The sequence below is a fragment of the Centropristis striata genome, chromosome 12 (assembly GCF_030273125.1).
Source record: "Centropristis striata isolate RG_2023a ecotype Rhode Island chromosome 12, C.striata_1.0, whole genome shotgun sequence".
Lineage (NCBI taxonomy): Eukaryota > Metazoa > Chordata > Actinopteri > Perciformes > Serranidae > Centropristis > Centropristis striata.
The window spans coordinates 5,211,303-5,232,050 of record NC_081528.1 but is presented as its reverse complement, the minus strand read 5'-3'; the positions used below and the strand labels follow the sequence as shown (position 1 = coordinate 5,232,050).

Sequence of the window (20,748 nt, the reverse complement as noted above, 5' to 3'; positions counted from 1 at the left end):
AGTGATGTGCCAATGAAGCCTCATGAACCATTGTCTTTATTTTAAAAAAGGCTCTAGCAATAGTTTCGAGTGTGTTTTCAGCTCTTTGTTGAACAGAGAGTGCCATCTAGTGGGCTCAGAAAGTAAAGACAATGATTCATGTGGCTTCATTGGCACATCACTACTTTCAACTCTTTGCTAAACAGAAAGCGCTATCTAGTGGGCTCAGAAAATAATGGTTCACAAAGCTTAATTTGGCCATCACTAGTTCAAAGCACACTGAATTGCCATTTCCTTTCATTGAAACCAAGAGCACCATCTAGTGGGGTCAACAAATACAACTAATAGTTCATGAAGCTTCCTTTTAACATCACTAGTTTTCTTGCCACAAGGTTTCTGAGTGGTTTCTAGACAGAAAATATACTTTTGAGATTTGTGCAAACTGAATGTTAAACCCTAACTGAACAGTCATAATAATAACCTCGCAGTGGTGGATAGATGGACAGACACAAAAAAGCTGTCCAACAAAATGACCACTATTATTATAATTATTATTATATAAAAGGGTGTTCTCTTATTAGACAGTATGCTGTGAGTACGTGTCACTGATTTTTGACAAATGCACATTTATACATTGATTTGTGTGCATAACCGCATTTATGTCATCAATACGCATTATTCTGCAGGGCAGAACTCTTCATAGAATTCATTCTTCCGTTGTGATTGCTTCTATAATTGCATAAGGGCACACAATAGGCAAATGTCTGGTCACTTTGTTGTACAGTGATGAGCAGAGGGCAGTTAATAGGTGCTGGAAATCACAGCAGATGAAAACCTTTTCAGCAGGTTATTGTGCGTTTCAAAACATGTGAAATTGACATCAAATGGAGAGGAGAGTAAGAAAAGAGAGAGGATTAGATGGCAACGAAAACAATTACTATACAAGACAACACAGTGCTTATTTATGCTCAGTATCTTTCATTTTGACAACAAATTACATCTACTCCACACATAAATTTGGTCCTTTCAGGCTTCAAACAGCATTCTGGGGTCATTTTGGGGCACTAAAACTCCGCACTGACACCCACTGAAATTCTTCCTGGGTGAGCAGAACATTGACTCGCCATGACACAGCCCATCTGTTAAATAGAGAGGGGAATTAAGTAAAAGGTTAGAACATTCAGAAAATATTGCTTTGCAATTAAAATGTGAGCACTGAATTATTGTTTTTGCTAAATATCTCCTGTGAGCTAAGTAACTTTGACATTTAAATTCCAATTGGCTACAACAATCATATGTGGGTGTTTGATTAATTAACAGCCTGTTTTACAATTAAAATCTATTTTAACTAGCGGTTACCATCTAATTTATTGTAATTTATTGATTTTAAACTGTTCTCTTTCACAAGGTTGACCCTTGGCCTCAGAAAAAAAAGAAGAAAACTTTAGTTGATCTAGTAAATCTAAAAGCAGTCTAGTGGAAATTTTCCCTGCTGCTGGTGAAGAATGAAATATAGTCTTTTGCCAGCCGACAAGGTTTTATTTCTTTGCAAAGAAAGGTCATTCAACACACGAGCGGTCAAAATGAAGAAAGACCCAGAAAAGCAGGAGAACTGTCCAATTTATGCCTGTCATGCCCCCAAAAGTGTCGGCCACTCCCCCGTCTTCACTGTAGGTCTGGCGTCAACACCCTACTTCCCCCAGAGGTTGGCCTTGTAGAACCTGATAATGTAATAAATTCCCGATAACGTAATAACCCCGATAATGTAATAAAGTGCATTTCCCAATAATGTAATACACTTTTTACCAATAATGTAATAAAGTATAACATTAATGGAAGGTTTTTGATCAAATCAAAGATGGCGGAAAATCCAATATGGCCGAAAAACCCTGTTGAGGATGCATTGAGCTCGGATTGGCCCAAGGGTTCCAGTGATCACCACTTGAACCCAAGTAATGGTGGTCTGCTGTTACATTATTACAATATTGGGGAATTATCACATTATCAGGACTTGGGAAATGAAGGCTAGCCTGATCATGTAATAACCTCCCATTAATGTTATACTTTATTACATTATTGGTAAAAAGTGTATTACATTATTGGGTAATGCACTTTATAACATTATCGGGAAGTTATTACATTATCAGGTTTTATTACATTTTCAATGGACTCAAGTGCAGATTTTTATTACATTATCAGGAATGTATTACATTATCAGGTTCTACAGGCCTCTTGCAGTGATTGCATTTAATTATCAAATTAGGTCTGCACATCACAGAGAAGAGCTTTCTAGGTGTGAGAATCTCGTCTGGACATCCCATTTGAAATACAAAGGGGACATTTTTTGGAAGCTTGGGAAGGAGAACCCAGTTGGTCCTTATATTTTGGTTTGTGTTCTAGTTGGAAAATGTTTTAGGTTATTGTCGTTGTCCGTTGGATAGTAGTTTTGTGTTTGCCGTCTAGAAATAAATTATATTTTTCTTTAACTCAGCCTGCCTGGTTTTCCCTTGTTTTTAAAAAAATATATAACATCAATGGTTACTCCCGAACCTCAATTTGGCATGTAACATATATGGTCTTTGTATGGTATTCAATTGAATGTAGGTTGCAAAGGAATTGCATTAGTGTCCCAACTTTTTTGGAATCGGGGTTGTATAGTGTAGTCAGTAATGTGCAAATGATGCATGTGTATGTACCATTGAGAGTAGTGGGATAGAATACAATTTTCTCCATGCACATGACATTTCCTACATAATACATAATAAATATGCCTGCATATGCTGTTATATATGTGCATATTTACTGCATTTGATAAGGAGTTTTATGGTTTCTTTACTAAATATACTCTTACAGACCACCCCAACATGCCCTCCCAACATGCCTACCCATCTCCCTGGTTCTCTCTGTGGGCCCATTAAAACCAGCATGGTGCTTTCCTTAAGTATGATTAGTTGGACTCCATAGACCATCAACAAACAGCTTATGAACACAGGGCCATGAATGTTACATGAACAACATTGCTAATGCGTCTAAATAAAGGTTCCACACACCATATTCTCTGTTTGTTTCTCTCTATTTAGAGACTAATCTTCTCTTTGTGTGGCCGCATTCACATACGTGACACGTCTTCTGTCTCTTATCTCCTCATATACCTGTCTTAATTTCTCTCCACTTGTCTGTAACTATCTTCCTTTCCTCTCCGTGTTTCTTTATACATTTTCACTTCGCTCTCTATCTCTGTGTAATGACTTGCTGATGGTTCATATCAGCAGTTCAATGGGGCAGAGACACTTACACTGCTGCTTCCATTACATTTAAATGTGGAAGGAGGACTGTGAGGGCAAGAAAGAGTTAAATAGGTGAGGAAGTGACTGCAGATGGGGAGAGAACGACAGAAATGGAGGTGGTTCCTCATACAATTCTTCATTTGCAATTGATTTGCTCTGAACTCCACTTTATGACACAGTTGGCATATGGTAGGAGACATAATTATGCAAATGGGTATTTGCTAATTGGAACCTCTCATTTGATTTCCAAGGGGCATTTTCAACAGGTGTGGACAAACAGCCTCTGAATAGAGCTGCAACCAATCAGAGCAGGCCGTCTGCATTGGCTCTCTGTGGCTGTGAGAAAAAAATTATACAAATTTATTTCTTTACATTATTATATATTTTTTATCATTGGTGTAGGCCCAACGCTATTTGTATTCTTCAATTGTAAAAATTGAATTGAAAAGCATTAAAAAATGTTTTCACATTTTAGTTAACTCAAATGAAGACTTACAAAAGTCTACACCCTGGCGCCTTAAGCTCTAAATTTTGTCAACTTCAAGGGTGGCTTTAAGTTTTCCATAACTAGGCTAGCTTTCAATTCCAAATTTGCACTTGGGTTCTCGCTACATTATGACAAAATCATATTAATAAATGCTCATTATGACCTATTGTTAATGGTGGTAGGCTAATTAAGACTGTTTCATCTTCATTAAGGCTCCAAATAAGGTTTGCGGCTCCATTCCAACATTTTTGTCTCTTTCTGGCTAACAATGGCTCTTTTGTTAGTAAAGGTTGCTGATCCCTGTTCTAGCCCAATGTTGGGGTCAAATGCACGACCCTGAGATTAAGAGTATTGTGCCCTAACTGAGTTAAACGGGCGATATCTCAAAGTAAAAAAAAAACACAAAACGTGCTCCAATGGGGAGTAAATTTGACTCGTTTTGGTCCAAAAAGAGTCAAATTTACACTAACTCAGTGTAACGGTACCAACACTATTAACACTTTTAGGTGTGGACCCATATAGACACTTTAAAAGTGTTAAGATCAACTCTTACAGTGTAAACTTGGGGCGATGAAGATATTTTGGCTTCACTTTATGGTAGTGATGGCCAAATAAAGCTTCATGAACCATTTACTTTTCAAAGCCAACTAGATGACACTCAACAAATTTAATTCCCCATCTAGGAGGTCAACAAAAGCAACTGATTGTTCTTGAAGCTTCATTTGGACATCACTACTGTTGGGGAGCTGTCATGTCATCCATCTTTATATTAAGTGTATATTTGGGGGGAACGCCACAAGGTTAGACTCCCAGACGGGGAATCTTTGTTGCATTTCATGCCCCTCCGCCTGCCACGTTTCCTTTTTCTCACTGACTAAAATAAAGACAAAAGCCAAAAAAAATATCATCTGAAAAATTACATCACACATTTCTCTTATTTGTGGTGTATGTGAAAATGTCTGTGGTGACAGTAGCTGCTTGTTTATCACATTTACACAGACTTTTTAAGCAAGCCTTAATCAAAATTTGTTCCATAACAGCATTATTGGGAAACAAGTTGGAGCTTAGATATGAATCTCTAACAGGGATTTCAGAGTAAGACTTTTACCAAATTAAAATCTGTGTGTTCTTTCAAAATAAGAATAGGAAAAAAAAGATCAAAGCTAATTTTCTTAGTTTGCTGTTTGGTCTTAAAGTCATCTGGTGCCTTTTACCAACTATTGGAGCTATTGCTCGTGACTTTCATTAGAAAAGAGTTAGCAACACTGATGAAAAAGTTCCCTTCAATATGAAAAAAAAACTATTATTAACAACAACCAAGTTTCATAAGTATTCCAGTAAGTTTCATGATATCATTACAACAAGCCTTCAAATAACTGAATAACTATCTGGACCTTTTAATTACTTCTTCTGGAGCCTTTAACTGTATCACACAGTCGTCATCAGCAGATGGAGTTCGCTCAGTTGTCATGGTGATTGATCTGTTGCCATGTAAGCCGACTAGTTTCTATCCTCTTGTTGTTGTCATATCTGAAGCTTTTGGGAAATGTTTGACAAGCGACGTGTCTGCAGATATTCATGTCTCCCTCCTCGCTGTCACTCACTGTGGATGAACACATGAAGTGAAACTTGTTCCGCCTGCGTATTTAACCCATAAGAACCCAGACCCAGTTATCCTTAAAGGATGAGTTCTATAAGTGGACCACAGAACATATTTTTGATGTTTTTAAAAAAATTACTACTCCTAAATGTCAAAGATCTGTGATGTGACATATACGTTACAATGAGCGTTTATGGTATTTATGTTTATGATATTTTTTATTTTAAAATAGAAACAAACTAGACACATTTTCTGCTTACAGAGACACAAATTTGCCTTTTTATTTTGCATCTCCATAACATATATCAACACTGTGACTTTAATTTGTTCAAGAAATATGGTCAGAACAGGTTAAATGCAACACAGGACACCCTATTACCGGATTAGAATTGGTAAATGGGTTTGAAATACCTGCATATTCCAAATTTCAACCCTAGAGAATATTGGAGGATATTATATACAGCCAGAATGTGTAAAAAAACATATGAAAATAATATTTTGAGAAAAAAGTTTACGGGATTAAAGTGGCAAATCTATGAGAAAAAAAATCTGCACATTTATGAGATTTAAAGTGGTGAATATGCGGGAAAAAAATTGCTTTTTTCCCACTTTTTTTCTTGTAGATTTGCCATTTTAATCTAATAAATTTGCAACTTTTTTCTGAAGATATTACCTGAAGTAACCAAATATAGTTCTTTGCCTGATAAAGAGTAAACTTAGCCTAGAAACAAAAAATAAGCTTTTTAAAATTGGCTACTTTTACACATTTCTGTTTCCAGTCACACAGTATACACTGCAAAAAAAGAAAAGTTTGGTGAACTCAAAATTTCAAGGCAACAAACTTTGATGAAAGTTGGACAATTAAACTAAATATTTTGTTTTGTTTTTTAGTTTGCTCAACTCTGAATTCAGATTTTTGTCAAACTTATAACTAAGTACTAACTTATAATTTTACATTGTAATAACTTTTAATCCTTACTTCTGCTAATTTCTGCAATGTGCTGAATTGGCACGATTGTAACGCCGCCATGAAATGTCAGCTAATGTTGCGACCACAATTTTGAGTTAGCATTGATACGCTAATGGCTACTCTTGTAGCTGTAACAAGCAGCGCCGCTAGCATCAGTTAGCCGCTAGCTTTCGCTAATGACCGAATTTCACAACAAAGAAATAAGAGTTATCAGAACTATTGTCCCTTGTTGTGAACCCCAACTTAAAGATATAAGTAACAACAACTCACAAACTTGTTTTTGAGCAGACAACTGGCTTCCTTTGTTGTGCTAACTTACATTATTGCCCTAAATGTCAATAATTTATATTTCCAAGTTTTACCAACTTAAATCACTGTTTTAGGCCAAAAAATACAAGTTGGCTTTTTTGCAGTGTAGTAACAAAAAATAAGCTTTTTAAAATTAGCTACTTTTACACATTTCTGTTTCCAGTCACACAGTATACGTCGCTTAGGGATTTAATGAGCTATGGTGAAACATAAAGCTGAATATGGAAGATTCTAGAAGATTTAAAGTGTTTGTTACACGGGTGTCACCATGGGTTTTTATGGGTTAAAAGGCAGCAATGGGGATTTACTGTGTAATTTCTGGCGGTGATTACTGCTGTTTCCTCTGTGAATCCACCAGAGCACACATGAAAGCCGACAGTGAGATGCTGACCTGAGTTTAGTTAATTTTTATAAAGGCCTTGGTTCAATTTGTGCGATCACACATCTGCAACAAACGCTGACTGAGGCAAAGAACAAAGACACGCAGAGAGGAAGTGTTAAATAGATCCGTATATCATTAAGGCCGTAAACGACACAGCCGCCACATGGCTCGCTACAGAGAGGAGGGTGGGGAGGTAGTGGGGTGTAGGAGGGTGGGGAGATAACAAGAGGAAGTGTTAGCAGACCTTTTTATTTTCCCATCATCCTCGGCGGTGGAAACGAGAACATCCACCGTCACCGACAACAAAAGGGACAAAAACATGTAATCACAGCCTGTCAGGAGCATAATAAAGTCAAATTTATTAATATCTACACATGCACGCAACCAACAATAACAACTGCAAACACCGTGCAGATACACACCCACACAGGGATATCTGAAGACATTACAAAACCTCATTTATTTATTTATCTGGTGCGTTAACAATCAGCCACAATGGCCACAATGCACAGATTCTGACTTTCATCACACTCACTGAAGCTGGTACCTGTGATGCTGATGTAAGGGGTGGAGTGTGAAAACAATAATGAATGAAGTTAATTATTGATTAGTGCAGGTTGTGAGTGATATCGGGGGAGAACATGCTTTCGGTAATGTTAATAACAGGGCAAAAAGCGACAGATGCCGGTGCAATACAATCATTTATTTCAAGGTTCTTTTTGAGGCAAACCAGGAAGTGCCTTAAGCTGCATTCTCCGAAAATGCCAGTAGGGGGCGCTAAGTTTGGCTGCAAAAAAATTCAGTCCATTCATTTCAATGCAAAATGAGAAAACTTCCCACTTGATTTATTACCTCTTTTTAGGACAACACTATGGTCTCAAAAAAAATCTTCTTCAAGACAATCTGATGTTAATAGTGTAAATAATGGCCCCTTTAGAAGAAAATAGAAGATAAAGAATCGTATGATTTGGGGCGGGGCTACCTTTGATTGACAGGTCACTAACAAGGCGAGCCATCGTCAGGAGAGAAGCAGAGCAATGCGTATCCACGGCAACGTGTCAATAAAGTTATATATAATGTTATTTAGATAGAAAAGAGGACGTTTACCGATTTGGTCTCATAACTTTGACCCTTTCACTGTATTTTCACTTAATGACAGTCCACAAACCAATGGGTGACCTCTTATTTATATACAGTCTATGGTGCATTCACAGGCAGTGGGATATTTCTAAAACATGCAATAAAAACTAAAAAACACACCCGTAAATAAAACCATGCAAAAACTCTAAAAATATACAATAAAATATGATAAAAACCAGCAATTTACACAATAAATGTATCAATAAATAAACCCAGTCCCAACTGCCGTGTGACTCTGAACTGACTGTACATCCAGTAATGAGTTTTCTCTGCGGTGATGAGAGAGGAGGCTGCCGTATGGAATCAGCCTTGTAACACCTGTTGATGTATGGATTGTAATTAAGGCTGATTATAATGTAAGAGCACATCACAGTGTGATCACAATTACTGAGACATTGTGGGGATAATGATGCAGGAGGTAAAGGTCACTTTCCTCTGTGGGGATGGAAAGAGCTAGCTGGGGAGATTGGGGGTTTGCAATAAGTAAGAATAAAAAAGAAAATTCTACCACATTTGAACAAAATGCAGGTTATAGTTGTTATGGCGATCATTCGATTATATGGATCAAAAACTTGACTGTTTGTCCCCCTGCCTTCAGGACTCAGAACCATAAAAACCTGAACTAACAGACTGAGGAACAGTTTCTTCCCCAGAGCCTTCTGCACACACACACACACACACACACACACACACACACTTATTTCTGTGGACTCTTTTAAAAATCACCTTAACCACCTTAAATTTTTTTATCTTTCATTGTGTTTAAATTGTGTTTTAACTGTGTTTTAATTGTCTTATGTTCCCTTATCTTATTTCTTTCTTTTTATCTTCTGTAAAGCACTTTGTGATTTTTTCCGTGAAAAGTGCTATCTACGTAAATAAACTTTACTTACTTACTTACACACCAGCCCCGAAAACTGTGACACTTTATGCACTGCTCTTTAAATTGCTGTGTGTTGCTAAGTATTTACAGGTGCATCTAAATACATTAGAATATGATGGAAAATCCATTTCCAGTAGTTCAAGTCAAGTAGCCCCATACAAGTATTTAGTCATATAGATGGACATACTTTTCAGAGGCCATCATTTCCATATTAAACATACTTTTTAAAATTGGTGTTTTGTAATATTGTTTTTTTTGAGCCACTGAATTTTAGGTCTGATGTACAGCCAACAAATTTTCATTTTCGCATTGAAAGGAGCCAATTGAGGTGGTTTGGGCATCTGGTAAGTCCCCCAGGAGGAGCTGGACATTGTGGCTGGGGAGAGGGACGCCTGGATTGCCCTGCTTATCCTGCTGCCCCTGCGACCCGGCCCCGGATAAGCGGACGAGAATGGATGGATGAAATTTTCATTTTGAAATGAGAAAATCTGAATCTGGAAAAAAGCTGTTTCCTGGCTTTAGAAATTGAGATACATTAACATGTTCTTGGTGCTGGAGAAACTGGAATATTTACTGTCAAAACATTAAATGATGCTGTCCCATATGGTCTAGCGGTTAGGATTCCTGGTTTTCACCCAGGCGGCCCGGGTTCAACTCCCGGTATGAAAAGTGTTTACTACAGTTAATTGGAATACATACATACATACACATATCAATCTCAGGATGTGTATTGCATGTTAATACAATCTGCACTACACTAACCTTTATTACTAACTTGATTCCTATGGTCTATGTCTAGTACCATCAGGTTGAATGCACTTATTGTAAGTCGCTTTGGACAAAAGCGTCTGCTAAATGACATGTAATGTAATGCTGGTGAAAGACAGTGATGGATAGCTAACGTTAGCTAATATTAGCATAGAGAACAGCAGCATCAGACTGTCAATCAAACAACTCGCCTTAAAGCAGCTTTCTCCTCCCGCTCTTCTATCTCTGAGATCTATTTTGCAGCGTTGCATCGTTACATCACCAGAAGCATGAGTGGAATGCTTAATATGATATGAGATGAAACACTGCTATACCCGCAGGAAAATGTGATAATTATAGGAAAAATGTATATTAAAAAATGTGCAATGTACACAATATAATCACATAACTAGAATAAAAACTTAATTTCCAGTATTAAAAGTAAGGCTACAGCAACAAATAAGTGTAAGCATGATTATACATGTCTTTATTATGAAAAGGGAATTGCTTTTTCTGTGATGATGATTTAATGATTATGAATATGTACATTATGCACATAAAAAAAAAGTAAAGTAAGACTGTGAGAGGAGAAGAAGAAGATGATGCTACTGGTTATTGTCTGATACCTGAACAAAATGTTATATTCATGGGAGCTCATTAACAGTGTGCAAATTATTCTTCTATTAAAAAACAACAGCGGGTATTGTTTTTCGGTTCCATTTATCATTACAAAGTCGCCTCGTGTTACTCCGAGCTGCCGTGATGGAATAAGAGTGTAATAGCTTCAACACTGTCAGGAATCCTGTCAGGAGTGAAAGAAACTGTGCAATTAAACTGCAGCTTTAATCATCATCACGTACTTAGTGTTTGTAATGGAGCCCTCCGTTTGTTCCAAGCTCTGTTTGGAAACCACAGGGGGAAAGAAATACTGGAACAAAAGAAAATCAATTTCACTGATCTAGAAAAATATATATTGTTCTTTCGTGAACTAGAGTTTTATCTGGTTCAGGATAGTGTAGGAAAGAGGACTTTCCCATGATCTGATTGGTCAAATTATTCAATGCAGTATTCAAAAATGTTTCATACGTGTGATGGCCGGAAGAAGCTTCATGATCCTTTCTCTTTATTTTCTGATCCCAGTAGATTGTGCTCTTTGTTAAACAAAGGGTTTAAAGCACAATGAAATGCCATTCAGACTTTTTTCTTTAAACCACAGGTGCCAAATCGACAAATCAAGTCGACAAATACAGCAATGATCAAATTTCATTTCGATATCAGAATTAAATATATGCAATAAAATAACAATTGGCAATGTTATTAGAAAATTATAAGGTGAACAATGTTATGTCATTTACCAGTGTAAATGTATAATTTACTGCAACATAGAAGTATTGTGCTCAGTGCTCAGTGAAGGCTATATTAACCTTTTATGACAAATTAATTGGTAATGGTATCTCATCCAGGAGATCTAAAAAATAAATAAATAATTTTTAACTTACGTTACGTAAATCACGTTTTTTAACGTAACTTAAGTTCTTTGCATATCTTGCGGCAGTCACGTGACCCTTGTAAGTACTTCATTTCCAGCATTTATGTGCATACATTTACTGTTTACACTCTTTTATAATGCCTTACCAGAAGTTTTTTTCCCTAAACCTAAGGTCAGTGGCAAGGTGATTATAGTTAACGAAAACTAACGAAATAACGAAAACTAGAATTGAAACATTTTCATTAACTGAAATAAAAATAAAAATGAGAGTTTTTAAAAAAAACGATAACTAACTGAAACTGTATTTTGTGGTTACAAAACTGACTAAAACTAACTAAAATTATAGTGAAAATGTCCTTCGTTTTCGTCTTTGTCAACTTTTTTCATACGTAAACCTTTTTGGTTGATATGAAATCTATTTCATCTATCTGGTTTTATGACTTAATAAACTTAAAAAACTATTATAACCTTAGTCAGTGGTTTTACAACATAAATCCGCAGAAACTGCAGCCCTTTTTTTTTGTTGAGATGTGTGCTATTTTTAGAGCTGCGCCACAATACGTTAATATGTGCCCTCTTCTGCCATTTAACACGTCGAACCTTGAAGCAAATGAAGATCACACCGCCACTTTATTAGGTACACCTTGATAAGGGATAAAGTGAGTGTATGTAATATTCCTTTAGCCAGGACAGGTATTATGACAGACAAATGCAGTTTTATCAGTTTCTATTATTTATTTCTCTTGTTGTGTCCACATAGAAATTCAAAATTTTTTAATGTCTTTTTACCAGGTGAATGAAAGTTGAATGTTTGTATTTGGAGGAACAAAATTAAGAAGGAGAAAGAAAAATACATTACAGCTGTCTTTTAAAAATAATCCCACCATTTTTTTGGTTTGTTTGTCTGTTTTCGCCGTGTGGCCTTGTACTGGTGTATCGTAATTTTCATTGTTGTTGTTGTTGTGGTTGTCCTTTATATTATTCTATGTATATTATTTGTGTTTACATTATGTCTAATTTGTAAATATGTTTCTGAGTCTTTGTTGTCTAGAAGTGTGTTTTAGTGTCTTGTTTTCATATTGTGGCTCCTTATAAGTAATCCACTGTTTTTTTTGGTTTATTCGTTAATAAAAATAAAAATATAATAAAAATAAAATAAATAAATAAATCATAATCTCACCATTTACTGTGGAAAACAAATCAGCGAAGACGTCAAAGAACTGTTACAGATGACGCAACATGCATTCTTCTGTCCATTTTGCAGTGTGTTTGGTTGTGTATTTTTACATCCCTGTGGATAAATAAGAAGGCCACTTCATGTATGAGACAAATAAACAAACAAACAATATCCTCACACATTTATGCTGTAAATGGCAAGTTTCTAATCATTCCACATGTTGGTTTGTGGCTCGCGGCTCTCGCATGTTCTGCCGTTGTCAGCGTGGGTCACAAGGCTCGTCTTAAATGACACCAAGAAAAATAGCTTCAATAATTAGTTTTCAGAAATTTGCATAACGTTGCCCTTATTCGAGGCATCTTATTTAACATGTAAATGTATGTAAATTAGCATGGAGCCAAATATCTGAGGAGCACCAAAGGCTCACAGTGGATTTACCATCAGTGGCACACATGGCACAACATGCCAAAATTAACTAGAGAAATTAATTTGGTCCTCTGGGCTGCTGCTGTAAATATGAAGTCAACCAGCATAAAAAAGAGTTAAATAAAGGTTTTCATAGCGATTTTACACGCAGTATTCCATTAGTATCACTAACATTTATCTTGTGTAATTTATTTTTTTTCTTTAATATTTTTATTAGGAAGTAAGGCACATTAGAACAGGAACCAATGTTATAATTACATGGAGTATTACATCACATCCGCATTACAATTGAAAATAAAAAACATATAGATACAATAGAAATACTGTGCATCATAATGAATGAAGAGCAAAACATACCGTCTGCCTCCTAGGGTGTTTTCTTATTTTATATTCATGGCCCAATAGGAACATGATCGGGCGACAAACAAACAATGTGTAAATCAAAAAAATAATAATAATAATAAAAAGAAAATAAAGAGAGAGAGAAATAGGATGGTGACCACGTTTTATAACTCTGCCTTAAACTGTCCATTTAATTTTATTTCATTATTATAATTGTTGTTATTTAATTAATTAATTAATTTTAATTATGTATACTTTCATGATTATTATGATTGTGTATTATTGTTATTTATTTATTTACTCTCCATTTTTAAAAAAATATTTAATTTATTCATTAATACGATTTCATTTATTTATTATTATTATTATATTATTATTATATACATTTATTTTATTTTATTTTTTATGAACTCAAGTATTTGTTTTCCTCCGAGATTACTGTTGGTTGTGAGAGGGAGGGATGGGGATTTATGACTGTATGTTCGTTGTTGTGTTCATTGTGTATTACTTTTTGGGAAAAAACTAAAAGAAAATAAAGTAAAAAAAAAATTAAAATAGTAATAATAATAAATAAATAAGTAACTGAGGATTCTTGTATGTAATACGTGAATAAGTGTTTTAGCTACAGGGTGTAGACAAATATACAAGGGAAGCCAAAAGACAGGAGAAGAGAGATAATAAACAAATAAATAAATAAATAATAATAATAATAATAATGATAATGATAAGAAGAAAAAGAAAGAGAGGAGGTGGGGGTCCATCAATCAGAAGGTCATGTGTAATTTAGACGGATATATAAATATGCCACCTCATATGAAATGTGAATATCCACCGTTCTAAAAATGCTTTCTGACATTTGTTTAAACCTGGTTTTTTTGCTTTAAAAAGCTCAGTTTTTATGATTCCTCCTCCTGAATCCAGACCTCCTTTTCATGCTTGCAGTGTTGAAATCAATGCAGGATCACAGCTATCTCCTGAGTTCACCTGCTCCGAGTGGAGCCGGCATCCCTCAAATTCTCTATATGTGACCACAGCCACTAATGTCATTTCCATCCGGTTTTATTCTGGTCCTCTGTAAATGAAATGACTCGTGATTTTTGGGTGTACAATCTATTTTTCAGGCTGCAAATTGCTTGAAGTTATCTCTGTTTGACGCAACGTTTTGCACAATCCGAGTAATCGAAATGGACAATCAAGAGGTCGTGCATTAAAAATCTGATAAGTTGAGTAATGATTTTGCTTCAGTGCATCCATTACACAACTGAACATAATCATCGGGGTCTAAAAACTATGAAAAACCCAGATAAATCTTGGGCTGTCCCTCTGACAGCTCTCCATCCTGTGAGCATTAGTTGCCTGTGCAGTGTGTTTTGCTGTTTCATGGTGGGAAGGCAGCAGTAGGACTAGAGATGCCTGCAGGCTCAGCAAAGTGGTAAAAAAAGACTTGTTCTGTCATGGGGCTGAGGCTGGACTCCCTGGAGGCTCCACGGGCAGGGGAGGGGGAGTCCAGGCTCAGAGGCCTGAGCCCTTTACACAGGGGACCCGAGTCATACGGGGACTTCATGTGTTTCATGAATCAACTGTCGGTTCAACCTCTACACCGCAAAAAAGGTGTCTAAAAACCTGATAAAAACACTAAATCTGAGGGAAATGATCTTGCTGCATGGACAGATAATTTCACTTGACAATACTTTCTTAAATTACGAATATTAAATGTAGAAATAAGCATGGTGAACACTTAAAATAAGAAATTAACTCTAAAAACAAGATAAACTAGAATACGTAAATTTCACAAGAGATTTATGTATATTCCAAATATCAGGAGTTTTTGAATATGATAAAGGCCCCAAAAAGGTGATTCATTTGGGAGATGAATAATAATAAGAAGAATCCCTTCAATTACAATAGGGTCCTCACACCGTTAGTGCTCGGTCCCTAATTAAAGCTGCAAACAGCGATGAACTGGCCCAAGCAGAGTGACCTGACAATTATTTGTTTAGATTTAGAAGTGTTAGATAATTGATCTTGGCCTGATCTGACAGACCTTCTCATAGTTGTCTCCTGTTAGAACTGAAGTTAACATCTCTCATTGGGGCAAAATGTTGCTGTTTTAAAGTTGCACCATGTAAAATCTGTTTCAGTGTGAAAAAAGTCAAGAAAACAGATTTATCCTGCATTCCAGCCTGTTCTCCCCTCAAAAACATCAGTATGCAGGCAGCGAAAAACAAGCTATATTTACATATATTTCACCGTCCGCTGTAATGCGTCCGCTGCCATCTTGCTGACATAGCAGTGATTGACAGCCAAGCGAGGTTAAAAAAGGAGGATTCCCAAATTCAGTTGGAGGCTGGGGTGGTGGATGGGTCTAACAAACGGCAGACGTTCTCCCAGGAGAGCGGGGTCTGGGTCCAGTGTGAAAACAAAAGTAAACGACTTTTAACTTAAGTAACATTATTTACTTAAGTTACATTATTTACTTAAGTTACGTTGTTTACTTATGTTACGTTGTTTACTTAAGTTACATGAATCACATTTTTTTACATAACTTGCGGTAGTCGACACTTCACTTCCAGCATTTACGTACATTTATTTAAGGTTCAAACTGTCTTGTATAACGCCTTACCAGGAAGTTTTTCGCCCTAAACCTAGGTCAGTGGTTTTGTAGCCTAAATTCACAGAGGCTGCAGCTTTTTTTTACAACTGCGAACCGTAGGCTACATGTATTGTAGCGATGCTGTCATACTTCCGGGAACGCCCCGGACCCAAGCACGCCCTCTGTTCAGCAAATCACAAAAATGCCGGTATGGGGAATTCAAGATGGCGGCCCGCAGCTACTGAGGACGAAGAGCTCGAGTTGTCCAGTGTCTGCTCCGTTAGCTTGCCAGTCCCTGGCAGCGGGTTTCCAGTCCATGTTATATTTGGTAGTGTTCCCTTCTCACCTTAGGATTTATCCCCTGGCTCCAAAACTCCTGGCCTCCACCCGATGGTCCTTCTCCGACGTCTGCCGGCAACCGGGAGGTAAAGCCGCGGTCAAAGCTGGTTTATTAGACGCCGGAGGCGCCACTTAGTTTGGGTTTTGTTTGACCAACTTTTATTTTAAAAAAAACTGACTATTTTGTTTATTTATTGGGTACCTGAAAAAGACTATTTTTGGTTGGAAGAAAGAGACTATTTTTGGTGTTTTGGCTGTGTGAATTATGGGTTATATTTGGGGGCACTGAATTGTATAATTCTTGCGTGTGTGTGCTTTATGTTTAATGGGTCACCTTTGGAAAAGGTTGCTTAATTTCTGGTTGTTAATAGGGTCCATGCATGGGTAGGCATGGGTCCTGTGTAAGGTTTTTTTTTTTTTTTTCCATTACCATTAACCGCTTATCCGCAATCCGGTCGCGGGAGGCTCATTCACACCTACGGGCAATTTTAGAGTCACCAATTAAACCTAAGTGCATGTTTTTGGACTGTGGGAGGAAGCCGGAGAACCCGGTGAGAACCCACGCTGACACGGGGAGAACATGCAAACTCCACACAGAAGAGCCTCAGGCGGGAGGCGAACCGGCGACCCTCAGATTAGCTCTGACTGGCACCCCGGCACTGTCAAACCGCTACAGTATAATGACGTGTGTGCTATTTTACAACTCTGTTTCGTGAGCCGCGAAACACTCATTTTGACAAACGCTCTGTCATATATGTCATTATGGGTACTATTGACAAATTATTCTGTCTTTCAGGTTGGAGATCTTGTTGCATAATCTGCCCATGACATCAATGATACATTTTAAATACATACGTTGTTATTGCTGTCCCACTTTTAGAACACTAATTTACATTCTTGCACAAAAACATTTTCCTATTCTGACCCCATATACAGTATAACAGGGGTGTCAAACTCAAATACACAATGGGCCAAAATTTAAAACTTGAATAAAATCGCGGGCCAACATTGAACAAATAAACCTTTTAATATATACCAAACATGTTTTGCTTTAACATTAAATATGAAATCAGCAACACTTAAACCTACAATATATAACTAAATAGTGCAGACATGCAAAATCAAATTTCAAATAAAAAACACATCAATGTCATTAATTTATTGAATAAAAATTAAATAAAAATCGTATGCCTCTTTTCTATTTGCATCCTTCTGATTTAAATATCAAAATAAAGTTTTTCAACAGGTTAATACATTTAAAAATAAAATAACAATAATAAATCTAGTATTAGCGGTAAATGCGCCGTATAATACCGACGGGTCAGCTTTTATAGTACAATAATATAATAATTTGGTATTGCCTCGGGGCCAAATAAAATTACATTGCGGGCCAAATTTGGCCCGCGGGCCAGAGTTTGACACCCCTGCAGTATAACATGTTCTACACTCGTTCTCCATGAGTCCTGTAACTAAGAACACAGTGGGATGTAGAGGAGGATGTCCATGCACGCTCCTACCTTCTACTAAACTCTGTGCTAATCTCAGCTCAGTGGACTAATTAACATGCAGCTGCCGATTTAAACTTCCTAAGTACATCATATTTGATGTTTAGTTTACCAGCTGCTTCCCAATAACCTGTGCTGTTGACTGTTTGTCACTGGCAGGACTTTTTGTTTGCCAGTAATATCACTTTATTATATTCTACCTAATTACATTAGAGTGTACAAATGACTTTTACAAAGAAAACTTTAAGTCAGTACAAGCCCTGGTGCTCCCACCACAGCTGCTGCAGAATACTGTTACAGTAGCATCAAACTACAAAACAAAACCTGCTGTCATACAGACAAAGGCATAAATATGTTCATTTTTTGGATGTTGTCTTCTTTTTACCGCGTCAGAAATCTGAAAAAAAAACTTTACTTAGTTCTTTAGTGCTTCTTCCTTAGCACATTGCATTACACTTATATAGCACTCCTGTAGCGGTTACAGTTGCACTCACTGGATTCCTGTGGTCTAAGGCTTGTTGAATGCACTTATTGTAAGTCGCTTTGGACAAAAATGACAGCTAAATGACATGTCATGTAAAAAGTGCAGCCTTTTTTACAACCATGAACAGTATGTGAATGTGTAATGACATGTGTGCTATTTTTAAACTGTACCACAAACTGCTCGTATGTGTCATTATGGGTGGTAGTGAACAAACAGCCTATTCTGTTGTTTAGGTTGGAGATCTTGCTGTAATGAGCAGTTTAACAGTTGTACATAATAAAGTGGCAGGTAAGTGTATGTTGTATTTGTGTTGACTATATGGTTTACTGCACAGTTTGTATTTTTTCTGAGCTCTCGACTCTAGCAGTTTGAATGGTCATCAATGTGTTTAACCCTCATGCCCTCCTCAAATTTACCACACACACTAAAACGGCTATTAAATCACCATACATCAATATTTTTTTCAGATTTTTTTTTCCATAAATCTCCTAATCAACTTCAGACTTGTTCAAAACTACAAAACATGAAATAATTTTCCTTTATATGCCAGTTTATATATTTGAAGTTTTCCATAATTTCTTCCAAAAAAAACGATTTTTTTCTCCCTTAAAATAAATATTAGGTAGCTGGGGTTTTGGTGGTGATTATAGTCTTGGATATGTCAAAGATTAGCAACAAAATTGATTTGATTGCATTAGTATTTTTTATGTAGTTCCAGATACTCCCTCTGGTGACCCTTGTGGCTGAAAAAGGCCACACACACTAAAACTACTATTAAATCACCATACACCAATAGTTTTTCAGATTTCTTTCCCATAAATCTTTTAATCAACTTCAGACTTGTTCAAAACTACCAAACATTAAACCATTTTTCTGAATTTTAACCCTTTATATGCCAGTTTATGTATTTGAAGTTTTCCATATTTCTTCCAAAAAGACAGAAAATGAATTATTTTCCATATAATACATAGAAGGGAGCTGGGATTCTAGTGGCAATGATAGTCTTGGATATGTCAAAGATTAGCAACAAAATTGATTTAGTATTTTTTATGTAGTTCCAGATACTCCCTCTGATGACCCTCGTGGCCAAAAAAGGCCACACACACTTAAACTACTATTAAAACACCATACATCAATATTTTTTTCAGATTTTTTTTTACATAAATCTCTTAAACAACTAAAGAAAGCTTTTTTTTTTTACCCATCCCCTGTGTGTGTGTGCGCATGTTTTTTTAACCTTACGTGTTTCCCACTTGAGATAAAAGCTTTACAGACAGCACTTGTGCGTTGGTAAGTGTTTTCTTAAAGACGCATTGCACATGAGGGTGTCTGTCAGGGTGAACTAGCTGTTGGCCGCCTCACACGTAGAGGACGAAAAAGACACACAAAGAGAGATAAATAGATCTCCCCCCATGAACACAAATCCCTGCAGGCAGGCGCCGCACATGTGTGTCTGTGTGTGTGACAGCATGCTGTGCGTCATGCTGCTGTTGGGCTATTCCCGGGGAGAACAGCAGCAAACACACACACACACACAAACACACACAGCGAGCTCAGAGGATGAGTCACCAGAAGCTCCAGTAGGGATTTGACCTGCCACGCTGCTGAAGTTACCATCTAATATGTTCCATCAGTTAACATTTTTCATCCAAAAACACACTAGTTTAAGTGACGGAAAAGAGATTTGTAGCCGGTGTGGCTTTCACTGAACATGGACCAGTCTGATCCATCAGGGTGCTGAGGGAATTCAGCTGAAACACGAGTGTTGGTAACATGGTCACTGCAGCCACTAATAGAGATAAAACCAGGCGGAAACCTCCGGGTCTGAGCCGGGAGGCAAACCAGGAAGTGACTTAAGCTGCATTCTACTAAAAAATTCCATCGGGGCGCTGATGGCGGTTGCAGAAGCATTTTGGTCCATTCATTTCAATACAAAATGAGATAACTTCTTACTTGATTTATTACCTCAGACATTTTTTTTAGGACAACACTTTGGTCTAAATCGTTAGCAAAAAATCTTCTTCAAGACAATTTGAGGTTAAAAGTGTCAATAATGGTCATATTTAGAAGAAAATAGAAGATAAAGAATCGTATGTTTTGGGGTCACTATTAAGGCAAGCATTTCGAACAATGCGTATCCACGGCAACGTGTCAATAAAGTGTATATATATATATATATATAAAGGCCTTTTACTGGTTTAGTCTCATACATTTGACCCTTTCACTGTATTTTCAGTTAGGGTATAAAGAGATATATAGATGTATATAGAGATAAAACACTAAAACTGATTGAAATCAGGCGAACGAATGAAACCCATAACTTCTTCCCATAACCCATAACATCTGTACAACATGACATATGGAATATTATGACCATTGTAGGTATAAATAAATAAATAAAACAGAAAAAAACTTTCCAAGATCAAAAGTCTGAAATTATTAGAGGAAAACTATTTTCTCTGAGTTGAAAGTAATACATTAATAAAAAGTAATACAAGGAAAAAAGACTTGTGAGAAATTATTGAATAATTGTTATAGAAGGAGAAACTGGGTATTTTCTGTTAAGGAACCACACTTTTTCACTCTTTCAGGGTTGGATCAACAGCACA

The 20,748-nt window shown here is 36.7% G+C and overlaps 1 non-coding gene across 1 annotated transcript; it reads left to right on the top strand.

Moving 5' to 3' along the window:
* The first annotated feature begins 9,634 nt into the window (after positions 1-9,634).
* trnae-uuc (transfer RNA glutamic acid (anticodon UUC)) lies at positions 9,635-9,706 on the top strand. Its single transcript has one exon. It is a non-coding gene; the product is annotated as a tRNA-Glu (tRNA).
* Positions 9,707-20,748: the final 11,042 nt, after the last annotated feature.